Here is a 13,758-nt window from a genome sequence, read left to right as displayed (position 1 = left end):
GGGCTCTCTGCTCAGTAGGGAGCCTGCTTCCCCCCACTGCCCCCGCCTGCCTCTCTGCCTACTTGTGATCTCTGTCTCTGTCAAATAAATAAATAAAATCTTTAAAAAAAAAAAAGCCTTTCCTGCTTTCCTTAGGTCAGAATTTTTATATTCTGAACAAGATTGAATAAGATTGTCTTTCAATCTTATTAATCTTAGAGTTTCAGGCTCTAGAAGCTCAACGAAATTTAGAATGAATTTTGCCACCAGAAAAATTCAGTTCATTAGATAGATGACAGACAGAGAGCATATGATGGCCAGTAAGTCATTGGCTCTATGTGTTTCTTCTCATTGGCTACTGGGTCACTGGGGCTGATAAAACAATCACTTTGAACAACAGCCAGATTTTATACTTATTGGAAATACTTTTAAAAAACCATGTTGTATTATCTTTAATTAAATACAAAGACCTTTCCAATCATTTCACTCACTCTTATCTCTCTCTTCAATAATGGTGAGGTGGATATATTTTCCTTAGGGAAAGGAAATTTATGATTTGTTGCATTAGTTTACCAATAATGAAAATGTCGGAGAGCATTGGTGTCTTTCACATGAAACACATTCAGAGAATAGAATGTCTCTCTGTTGGAGATCATACAAGTTCTTCCCAGGTTAGCACCTCCAGTCACCATACACAGGTTCCCAATGTCAAACTTGATGAAACTGGTCATTTTGCCAGTATCAAAATCAATCTGAACAGTGAATCAATCACCAGATGAGGGACTCCTTTTGTACCTTTCACAACTTATACGTAGCCTTCTCAAATGTAATATGATGCACAATAAGGTAACACTTGGCATCATAGTTCAGTGGAAATTTTCTACAGTCTCGTCAATTCTGATGGCATCCATAAAACCATCATGGTGGGTTATATCAGTTCGGACCTTGCCATCAATCTTAGTAAACTGTTGCACATAGATCTTCTTTACTTCATCTGTCAGGGCATGCTCAAGTCTGTTCTCTAGAAGAATGATGAAGGGGAGACATTCTTTCAACTTAAGGGGACTAGCAGATGGATAAGGAGCAAACACACTGGTTATTTTATCCATCATCTAGTGCTTTGGAGCTGCTACACACTTCAGATGTTTCTTGGGCCCACAAACTATGGCTGTGCTAGGCATAGAAAAAGCCACGTGTGATTGTTTTTTGGGAAAAGGACAATTTTAGCTCTCCTACACTTTATTCCCAGGATGAACAGTTTGACTTAAAATTCTTAACAGCTTACTCTCCAATTGTCGTTGAGACTAAAGTTACCATTAAAAAAATACCCTGGAGGGGGAGCGGGCTATGGACATTGGGGAGGGGAGGCGAACCATAAGAGACTATGGACTCTGAAAAACAACCTGAGGGTTTTGAAGGGTCAGGGGTGGGAGGTTGGGGGAACAGGTGGTGGGTAATGGGGAGGGCACGTTTTGCATGGAGCACTGGGTGTTGTGCAAAAAGAATGAATACTGTTACGCTGAAAAAATAAATAAAATGGAAAAGAATAAAAAAAAAAATACCCTGGTGATACATATGATATTTATTGCTACTGTTTTAAATTGAACAAAACAGAAATGCTAGTGAAATTACTTAAAAGAGAAACTTGTTGAAAATATGGTCCACAGAGTCAAAAGAATAGCTAAAAAGCAATTTGGCCTCAGAGAGGACAATAGCTTGGATCTCGCCCAAGATCTAGGTAGTACAGATTAATGGACAATCTCTTAAGGGGTCCAATTTTTAGAAGAATCCATTTTATCCATTTTTTTCCTTCAACCCTGAGTTGCTTAGGTAATAATTCAGATGCCCAGGAAAAAGAGTATGCTGAACTGGTTTATTCACAGCCTGTTGGTTCTTCGGCACCTTTACTGGTGGTCATTTGAGCCTGCATGCAATGGCAGGAAGGCAGTATGTGGGGTTCTGGACACACGCTGCACCCCTTTTAACTATACGAAGTTGCCATTTCACTGATTTCTGATAGTCAGCTTAAACTTGCCAAATAAAGCCATTATTCAATCAAGATTGTTTTGAATAGTCTTATCACATGCTTAATTTTTTACATATCTGGCTACTGAAAACCTACAGGGATTTAAATCACTGCCAAATAAAATTCAAGTTTGCTTGGAAAATTTTTAATCAATCTGTTAATTGAACATCTATTATATGTAAACCAGGTGTTATATCAAGAAGCATAGTTTTTTTTTTTTAATTCAGCATATAAACACAGAATGTAAGTGCTTTATTCAGGTAATAAATCAAGCTATTCACAAATAAAGAAAATTAAATACATATGCCTTATAATCCATCATATGCTAGAGCTGAAACTTAATAAAGCCTTGCCTTCTTTAGCAATCCCAGCCTTCTTCATGGTAACATGTGACCAGATGACTGAGTTCTATTATGTGTCCCACTCTCAAGCCTTTCCAATAGAATCATCCCATGTGATCTTCCAAACATCTTTTCCTCCATTTGATTGGTGGGTTTTATTGACCATGGTGATTATCAGAAGTCACTTATTTTGTATGTGGTATTGCATCCTTCAGCCTGAGTCCATGAATGACTCTATGGAAAAGATACTTTCTCATTCTCCAAACTATGATTAATTGGATTTTACGAGTGAGAAAAAAAATGGTCTTTTAATAAAGAAACTGAAATTATACGATTTAATTATTATAGCACTCACCTTTCTTATAATACAAATGCAAAATACATAGGGTGGTTGAGGGGCTTAAATGAAATAAAGCATCTATAGAGCTCAATAGAGTTCCCACCATAAACTAAGATCTGCAGTAGAAGTTCATTGCTAGGAGTAGGTAAACTGTATTTAGCTGAGTAGGAAGGGAAAAACTACATTCAATTATTTTCCAAAAGATTATTAGTATTTCATCTAAATAAATTTGTATCTGACTATTTTTTTTTAATTTTGCATTTAGTGTCAGTGCTGAAGTTTTCAGTTATCTTTTATAAGTCAAAAAGTTGTGGTATCAAACTGAACAGAAGTACTCTTTTTTCCTCAAACATATCCCATTGTTATATTTCATCTCTAAAAATTAGTGTTTCCAGACGCTCTTTTAGACCTACCTTATATTTCTTATATCCATATCTAATATAAAAAACTCAGGGGCATCTAGGTGGCTCGGTTGGTTGAGCAACTGACTCCTGGTTTTGGCTTAGGTCATGATCTCAGGGTCCTGGGATCAAGTAGGGTTCCACACTCAATGGGGAGTCCACTTGAAATTCTCTCTCTCCTCCCCCTCTGCCCCATCCCAAGCTTGCTCACACATGCATGCTCTCTCTCTAAAATAGGTAAATAAGGGCGCCTGGGTGGCTCAGTGGATTAAGCCGCTGCCTTCGGCTCAGGTCATGATCTCAGGGTCCTGGGATCGAGCCCCGCATCGGGCTCTCTGCTCTGCAGGGAGCCTGCTTCCTCCTCTCTCTCTGCCTGCCTCTCTATCTACTTGTGATCTCTCTTTCTGTCAAATAAATAAATAAAATCTTAAAAAAAAAAAATAAAATAAAATAGGTAAATAAATCCTTAAAAAACTCAGATAGAGATTAATAATGTAACTATTAAGGGAAATAGATGTGAGAGTTAAAAATAAGTCATGTTGACCTTTTGTTCCTTAAACTCAGGCCACGAGTACTGAATTAAAAAAAAAAAAAAAAAAAAAGAGGAGACAAAAATAAACTAAGTTGATACCAAGTCAGAGACTTTAATATTTTCTGGAGCAGTTTGGTAAGTGGAACTACAAGCCAAAATTCTTTGCCAAATAGTCATTGCAAATTTCAGGCTATTTGCTTATAATCTAAGGAAATATTTAATTTTTTTATTTCTTGCCATCTAATTTAAGAGTTTTGGAGAGAAGGGTGCCTGATCAGAATGTTGGCTTGGGTTGAATGATCCATTTTCCTACATATATAAGAAATTAGACTCCAAAGTGACAGGTACTGTGTGCCAAGGTGGACAGATCCAAATTCTTAATCAAACTTCCATGTCTGTGCAATATAGGTTTAATTTTTCTAAAAATAAGATAGACCTTGATATAATTCTATTTAAGATGTAGAAATTGGAATACAACCATGATGGGCACCTTGGTGGTTCAATTGGTTGAATGTCCAACTCTTGATTTCAGCTCAGGTCATGATCTCAGGTTAGTGGGATCAAGCCTTGCATGGGGTTCCATACTCAGCATGGAGTCTGCTTATCCCTCTCTCTCTGTTTCTCCCCTGGCACTCTCTCTCAAGTAAGTAAAAAAAAAAAATTAGGGGCACCTGGGTGGCTCAGTGGGTTGAGCCTCTGCCTTCGGCTCAGGTCGTGATCCCAGGGTCCTGGGATCGAGCCCCACATCAGGCTCTCTGCTCGGCAGAGAGCCTGCTTCCTCCTCTCTCTCTCTGCCTACCTGTGATCTCTCTCTCTCTCTGTCAAATAAAAAAAAAAATTAAAAAAATTGATCCAATCTTGCTGCAGTCATATGAGTTTGGCAACTTGATAATCTCAGAAACCTTGGAAGTAGTCTCATGACATGGACTTAAGTATTTAATTGAAGCAATGTGTGTCCATAAGCCTATTGCAGAGATGGAAAATGAAGCCACTCTAAAAAAAAAAAAAAAAAGTTATTTGTTTTTCTTTGTTAGAAAGAATTCAACACTACCTATTCACTAAGGTAGTCATGGAAATGAAAGGTTGTACTTGCCAACATCCTGTTTAAGTCTTCATGTTGTCTTTCTGCCTATAATTAAAAGAATTATTTCAAAAATACTGAACTCTTCCTGTGTGTTTGCAGTAAGTTGTTGATGCAGTTGTTGACTCCAGTGACTTTGATGCAAACAGTAAAACCCCCAAATCCTCGTATGCCCCCTAATCCAGATAACAAAACAAAATAAGACTCTTTTTTTTTTTTAATCTTTCGGTAAATTCACAGTCTTTTACATGGGGTAAAATTATAGCCTTAATGCACTTTATGAAGTTCACCTAGAACATGATTTTAAAGTCTCTAAGGATACTGTGTTCTCTGCAAGGTCACAGTGACACGAACAAAGCAGCCTGAATGACTAATGGAGAAATCTTTTGTGCCTCTGTGCAGATTCCTCAATGCAGACTGTTGGATTTGACGTTGGAATTCAAAACAAAATCTGTTTCTGATTAGATATAATTAAAATGTTTGCTTGTGTCAGGTACAAACTATCACCCCCCACCTCACCCCAGCTCTGCTTTCTTAGAACTCGTAGAAGCTTAGCTCTTGTGTTTAGAAAGCTTACAGTAAAAATGTAAGTCATTTGTGTCACAGTTTTCTGGAATACCAAACAAATAAGCAAACAAGCTAGGAAATGAGGAAGTCAATATGCTAGGAACTCTCTGTTAACCATTTGATTATATTCATTCTGAACAAAATGATGTTGAAAAGTTTGTCTTCATTCTGAATACTAATTTGCACTGGGATGGTGGGTGAGTATCCTGGGTATGCATTCACGCTGCACAAAAGGGGTTGGTTCTCTCAACGTGCAAGGTAAACAAATAATGGGATCCCCTGATGAAGTGAACCTTGGATTTTAGGGATGTGTGTGAGTTCATTAACTCAGCCTGGTCTATCAGCACAGATTTTCACACAAGATTTCAGATCCTTATATCTTCATAGGATATAGAGTTCCAAAATCTGGATCCCAAAGTTTGAGCTTAAAAAGTATGAAAATTTATTTTTTGCTTGCTTCTGAAGCTATCAAAAATTGTTTCACATTTCCATCCTCATACATTTGTGAATGTACAGATGTGGTCAAATCATACATACACTTTTAATGCAATAGTTTAAAAAATATTTTTTCTTATCCTGTTTCCTTTTCTTTCTTCTCCACTACCCTCTCCCAGTCCCTCAGAGCCCATCTTCACAGTCTAGTAGGTGGTCTTCCATCTTTCTTCTCATGCTCAGATAATCATTTTAATCATGTAGGAATGTTTATACAGATGCATTATGTATGTGATGTATATTCACATAAATATCATAAATATGTATATAGATAGAAGATTTTTGACCTTTATTTTAAAGAAAATAGAATACATGATATACATATTTTGTATTTTTCTTTTGCCACTCAACATAGTACTTCTTGGAAGTCTCCCCAAGTTACACAATGGGAGAGCAAGAGCAGGGGAGTGGAGAGAGGGATCTTGGCTGGTGGGGGTGAGTATATTAGTAACGTTATTAGAATTACCAGGATATAGCAGTGCTATAAGGCAGAGTGACTTCCAGTTGGGTGTATTGATTACAATGAGCACCCTGTTGCTTTCATCCAGATAAGTTGTTTCGCCACATCTACTGCAACTATTTAGTACACCACAGTGGGCATGTGGCTCTAATTCATTATCTTCAATAGCTGTAAAATAGTCCAGGATATGCATATGTGTCTCATAACCCACAAATGATCACATTATTTTCTTATTGAAGGGCATTCACTTTTTGTTTTGTTTCATTTTGTTTTGTTTTGCTTTCCATAGTTACTTTATTATTTTGGATTCATATGTTCCAAGGTTCTTATACTTTTTATCTGTCAAGAAAAGTTTCAAGATAAAATTTTGTGTTGCAAAAGAATATGTATTTTAATTCTATAGATATTTCAAGAATATTCTTGGAAAAGCTCTAACAGTTCCAAGTTTTCACCAGCAAAGATCTTCTCTCTCTCTCTCTCTTTTGTTTAAATTACTGTGATGGATATAAATACTTCATTTCATTAGGATTTACATTTCCTTGAATTTTATTGAGCTTTAGCATTTTTTTTCACTGCCTGTGACATGCTTGTTTGCTTCTTTGCTCTTATGCATTTACACGTGTTTCTATTGTACTGCTTATTTTTAGTAAAAAATTAGGAGCTTTTCAATATTATAAATTAAGTACTGTGAATCAAAATACTTTTTTTTTTTCAAAAACAAATGTTTATCTCTAGAATTTATTTGGCTCCTTTTTCCATTTACTTACTCATTAATTAAACACATATTTATCAAGTACTTAGTATGTGATGTGATAACATCCCACTTGGAAAAGATTTTAAAAAGAATGAAAGGAAAAAAAGAGTAAATAAAAATGGTTTTTATACAGAAGGATTTTAATCATATTAATATAGCTCTGTCTGGTTTTTCTTAATCCCTTGAATTTCTAGTCTTGATTAAGAAAGTTTCTCCTAGGGGAGGTAGCCCTCCCCTAGGATGGCTAGTGGGTTAAGCCTCTGCCTTCAGCTCAGGTCCTGATCCAGGACTCTGGGATCAAGCCCTACATCAGCCTCTCTGCTCAGCAGGGAACCTACTTCCCTCTCCCCCAGGATACCCCCCTCCCCGCCTTTCACCTCTTCCTGCCTCTCTGCCTACTTGTGATCTCTGTCAAATAAATAAATAAATAAATAATATTTTTAAAAAGTTTCTCCTATCATAGGTAGGTAAATACAGTCTTCCAGATTTTCTTACCTTATTTGTATTGTTTATTTAGTTTTACATATGGAATTGATAAGTACAATTTAAGATTGGAGTCTGTCACAGGTTGGTTCCCTGTTAAGCTGACTCTAAGATGAAGATTTATTGAGCACAAATTTTATCAAAGTGTGCTCTTGGAATGGTCACCTGTGAAAGTAGGACTGGGCCAAGGGAGTAGCTGGATGTCAGTGAGGACTCCATTCAAATCCATGAAGGCTCCAAAACTGGGATTTTTTTTTTTTTTTTTTCTAGCAAGGAGACTGGTCCAGTTATGGGTCAAGACTGCTTTGGGTAGGTTGCATAACTTGGGTTAAGTAGCTTTTTCCAACTGGGCAATTCGAAAGAAGATTCCAAGACTTTCTATAAGGAGCACTCTAGCAACTGGGGTGAGGAGGGGAATCTGGAAGCACATCATAGAATCCACTACAGGATCCAATCTTATATTCCAACCACATGGGCAGCCAGTCCTACCTGTGCTATTATGGAATGATGTCATCAAATAAAATATCACATTTATAATATATTAAATTATATTCATGTATATATTAAATTATATAGGCAGCCAGTCATATCTGCACCTCTAGAGAGTAATGTCACCAAGTAAAATATCACATTTATCATAAATCATATTGACATATACAACAGGTATTCTGGGGTCTAGTTTCAGATTCTCTATTCTTTACCAATTATCTATTTGCCACAAAACAGATAGGTAGGTTTTTGGATAAAGGAAGAAGTGTCTTAAGTACATGGCTTACTATTCTGTAAATCTACAGATTCATCACCTTCTAAATACTTGCAGGTAAGGCATTTTTCTTAAAGTATAGATCTCTCTCCCTGATTTTAAGGAAAGACTAGGTGTATTTTGTTTCTTTGAACTTTGAAAACATTAGGATGTAGAGAACTTTATATGTAGTTATACACTACACAGGGAAAAATAATTTTCTTTTGTGACTATGACTTGCCTCTGAGTCAATAATCCTGGGAGTGGATACTACATAACCAAATGTGTTGTTACTTCCTGGTCTACAACACAGGCTGGGTAGGAATGATACACCAGAAAATGTGAATTAGAAAATAACAAAGTAAAATTGCTATATCATCTAGCAAATATAAAACTTGGCATTGGCAGGAAAGTAGTCAAAGCAGTCAAAATAACTGAAAATTCTGTTTTCACAAAAATGACCTTTTTTGACAGTTTTTGTCTATATGAAAAAAAAAGTTGTCATCGGGGCAGGTAACAAGAAACTCAGCTCTCACTGGACATTTCTAAATATAAACTTGTAAAAACAATAACAGGCATAGTTATTTTGATCTGCTTTGTGATTTTAGATAATGCAATATTGAATAGACTACAAAAATGTGATTTTAGATAATACAATATTGAATAGATTACATAAATTCTCAAAGGCTTAGTTTCTCCATATTTGTAATTGGATACATATAAATAAAAATCTTTAACCTGAGGTTCGTGGAGTCAGTTTAGAGAATTTGGATACAAAGTTTGTATTTTTCTAGGGAAGGAAGATTTGATAACTTCCAACAAATGTTCTCATATACCCATGGCTCAAAAATGTTTTGGAAATACTCTCAGGATATTTGAAGCAGTATGTTAGATTGTTGTACCCCTGGGCTTGGCATATCTCCACTACTTTAATGGAGAAAACATATTTAATCTGTGCTGCTGTCTTCTAAGAGTTAATATTTGTTGGGGGTGTACCATGTTCTGAGAATTCTATGGAACACTCTACATGAGTTATCACATTTGGTCTTTGTAGTAAGAAAAAGTAGGAGTTAATACCACCCTCATTTAATGAATGAAGAATTCGAGGGTCAGAGAATTCATATTACTCTCTATGGTCTTACAGTTTGTATACTGTGACGTCAGAATCTGAGCCCAGGTCTTAGGCCAGTTTTGCACTCTTAGAATCCTCATGCTTTAATGCATTTGAAGGGGAAATGCTCAATGATAATGCTTTCCTGAACTGGAGGGTCTGGACAAAATCATAAGTAATCACGGATTTATAAATAATTTATTGAAAAGATAAAATATTGAGATTGGATTCTAGCATCCTTGGGAGGCCGAGAAAGCCTAGTTAGTTCAACAAATACTCAGTGTCACTGATTCTGCCTTAATCCATTATTCTTCCCTCTGCAAAGTCTTTTTAAAAATACCTCTCAATGAGGTAAAAGTCTGAATTATCCTCTGTTTGCTGTAAGGAAAATCCTAGATGTTAGTGATTCTGCAGGGTGCCATAGGTGGGCACAGGAGTTTCTTCATGGTATTAAAGCAACAAAAGAAGACATGATTATCTCTGGGAGAAAAGAGATGAAATAAGAATAATCCACATGATCCACAGCTTGGATACTCATAGACAATCCTGTAATGGATAGCATGGGATAGTGAGTGAATGGAAATACATGTGTTATTATCAGGAGAGGCACCTGGGGTATTATAAATTGATGCAGTAAAATCCTTTTGGAAAGCAATTTGGCAACCTGTCTGAAAAGCTATAAAAACCTTTATACCTTTGACCCAGTAATATCTCTCTTGAGAATTTATCCTAAAGAAATAATTCAAAAAAGGAAGACAACAGTATGCATACAATTATTAATTATAGCATTAACTCTACCAGCAAAAAGAGAAAAAAGAAACAACCTAAGGACCCAACAATAGAAAGATAGTAAATTATAGGTCATTAAGACAAAAAATGTGAGGTAACTGTTTTTTTTTTTTATTTTCATTTTATTTATTTTTTTCAGTGTAACAGTATTCATTCTTTTTGCACAACACCCAGTGCTCCATGCAAAACGTGCCCTCCCCATTACCCACCACCTGTTCCCCCAACCTCCCACCCCTGACCCTTCAAAACCCTCAGGTTGCCCCAACCTCCCTGTTTTAATTGTAATTATGAATACTGCAGCAACATGGAAAATCTATACAATGGAGTTCCTGAAAATAAAGACTACAAAATTATGAAGATTTTAAAAAGAGATTTCCACAGGATAAAGACCAAAGGAGATGGAAGAAAGCAAAAGCAGTCGAATATTAAAATAGTGAGAACTGGGGTAAAATCAGTGCCTGAGGGACATATTGTAATAGTGCTATTAGCATACTGTAGATAGTCAGAACCTAAGGCCCTGTGGTCCTGGGTCTTATGTGATGATCCTGCTTGCACAGTACTTGTCTAAGATCTGAGACAAAGGACCAATGGTTACCTCCATTCATTGTGCTGATACTTTGAAACCTGTCCTCTGTAATTTTGTTATTTTGAATTTATTGGCTATTAGAATAAAGCTATTGAGTCTGACTTTTTCAACTCCATATACATTAATACTTTTAGTTGTTTCTTATTGCATTATTAGCTAAATTCCTAACTGGGCCTCTAATTTATTTACCTCCTGTTTCAGAATGCAATCTGTGGAAGCAGGAATACAAGCATGGACACATTCCTTTATTTTGAATTATTCATTGATTACTCAATATGTAGCAGGGTACTCTAAGTCTCACCTATGCTTACAAGAGACACTTGTCTTACATTATAATCAAGGAACCTCAAAATCCACATGCTGTCTCTTGAACCTCCTATAAAACTTTCCTTTACGTAGCCAAAAAGCAGCACCTGCCATCCAAGGACTCCCCATTTGCACTTTCTCATATCTGTACCCTCACGAACCTAAAAACGTTATACCTAGAAAACCTCCCACATATAGTCTGTATTTAAATCCTGTCTATGGGTCAAAAAGCAGTTAAAGTTCTTTTTTTCCACCAAAAGTCCTTTCCAGAAAATACCCACCCTAACTGACATCTCCTGCTTTGAAATTGCATGCCACTGCTATTTAACATTTCTTATATTACTGATCGATGTTATTACTGCACTCTCAATATTATATACTTTTACTGTTTGTGAGCCTTTCTTTCAACAATTAGATTGTTAGGACCACAAGGAACCAAATCCCTCCCCTCAGTCCTTAAATAAGTGGATGTAAGTAAGCAGCCAATACACAGATACTAATTAAATGATATTGGTAATGTGCTTAAGAAACATTTGTCACTGGTTTTAGAACTCGCTGAGTTCTGAGTTCTACCAAACTTATCTAATACTCCCATTATAACACTTCACCCACAAATGGCAAAGCTGTAATATCATTTTGCACACTATTTCCCTTTAAGAGGTGAGGTTCTTAGACGACGAGGTATAGTGCATGCATTATCCCTTTTTGTATATTCTGAACATGAGCATAGTCTTTGTCACAGAGAGATTCACTAGTATTTTTGCTGAATGTATGCATCAATTAATCAACTTCATTTCCTAAGGGTCTTATATTTATGTATTGAATTTTTTTTAAAGCATAATACCCTCTTGAAATAGAGTTTACAAATAAAAACTTACTTTACTTTACCAATAAGTAAATAAATATTTTAAAAAGGAAAGGAAGAAAGAAACATTTCTCAAGGGCTCCCTTTGTGCCTAGACAGGTGCTTTAATATACTTTTTTAATTTTAATTTTAACAATAATGCCCATTTGAGTGTTTAATATTTGCCAAATACTTTTTCAAGAGCTTTCCATGTAGAATTTTATTTAGTTCTCACAACACCATATAATATATACAGTTATTCTCCATTGTAAGAGAAGTTTAAATTACCACTCAAAGACTTGTAATTGTAGGATCTGGTATTCCCAGCCAAGGAGTTGGATAGTGTAAGGGCTAGAGAAATTAAGCTTTTCCAGAAGATGACAAATAACAGAGATGATGAAATTAAAAATTGATTTAATTCATTTATAAAGGTGATGCCAGACACTTGAGTTGTTCTCTGAAAAGCACATGCTCATATATCTTTTAAAATTTTTCATTGAACTTGTTAATGGTTTTATTGAAGTCAGCACATAAATAGATTTTAGAAAACAATTTACTATAAAAGTCAAATGACTGGATTTAGAGAGGTAACTCTTATCTTAATGATGCGTTACACCCTTAAAAGGACTAAAATAAAATATATGCAGTCTGTTACTTTTCCAATTCTTAAATATTTAGCATCATTTGATAAAACACCAACCTGTTTATTGAAAACCAGACATTTTTACAGCTTGATTTACTTTGTGCCCAGAGAATGTTATGAATCAGACTATTTATGAAGAATTAATCATAAAATTTATTTGTTCTCTGGAGTGTTGATAAGCAAACTTTTTTTTTTTTAATCTAGAAAACAGCATTTCTGGACTTCAAGGATATACTGGTTAAGCTGATTTATTTATTTTATTAGAGGTTATAAATAACTAAGCAGATCAAACTGGTATTTATTGGAAGTTCCCTTGTCTAGTTGATAAAATGAGACTATTTTCCATCAGAATTTTCATAAACCAAATATATAATTGTGCCCTATGGTGTAACATAATTCTAGGTATATCCAAAGCCATCACAACATTTGCTTTGCCCCTAACGGTTAGACATTTGGTACTGATTAAAAGAAGATAAATATTTTTATTTTAAATTTAATAGATATTTTAAAATAAAATAAATAACCATGGATTTATTCAATTCTTGTCTGAAATTTGCTAAATGATTCAACTTCTACCCAGTCATGATACCTTGATTAATACACCCTCTGGGAAGGAGGCTTAAGACTGTTTATATGAACTCAACTGTTTTGTTTAAAAACATCATTTGGAGGATGAAGAAATCTTTTCTCCAAATGAAATGTCATGCATTAAACCAAAGGAGAGTTGTTTTTTTGTTTTTTTCCCTTTCCAGGAAGGTCCTGGAGCAGCAGTAAGTTTGTCTGAACTGCTCTGCAAACAAACCCAAATTAGTCCTTTTTTTTTTTTTTTAACAAGTAAGTATAGTGACCATAATGCCAGAATGGAGAACTCATGTTTTCTTTTTTTTAAGATTTTTTTTTTTATTTATTTATTTGACAGAGAGAGATCACAAGTAGGCAGAGAGGCAGGCAGAGAGAGAATGAGAGGGAAGCAGGCTCCTCGTGGAGCAGAGAGCCCAATGCGGGACTCGATCCCAGGACCCTGAGATCATGACCTGAGCCGAAGGCAGCGGCTTAAACCACTGAGCCACCCAGGCGCCCCGAATTCATGTTTTCTTACTTCCACCCTACCTTTGGCTTTCTTCTTTTGACCTCAAAGGGCTGCAACTAGTGGGATAGAGAAGAAAAGAGGGATAAACATAGCACTCATAGGAGTACCCATAGAGGCAGCACAAGGCAGTATAAAAACAACAGGTTCTGGAGTCAGACAGTCCTGATACTCATATTTTAAATTAATTTTGT

The 13,758-nt window shown here is 35.7% G+C and overlaps 1 pseudogene; it reads right to left on the bottom strand.

The window, feature by feature from the left end:
• Positions 1-462: 462 nt before the first annotated feature.
• On the bottom strand, positions 463-1,139 carry LOC123950393 (annotated as a pseudogene).
• Positions 1,140-13,758: the final 12,619 nt, after the last annotated feature.

The sequence above is a fragment of the Meles meles genome, chromosome 9 (genome assembly GCF_922984935.1).
Source record: "Meles meles chromosome 9, mMelMel3.1 paternal haplotype, whole genome shotgun sequence".
Lineage (NCBI taxonomy): Eukaryota > Metazoa > Chordata > Mammalia > Carnivora > Mustelidae > Meles > Meles meles.
This window is presented reverse-complemented; position numbering and strand designations above follow the sequence as displayed.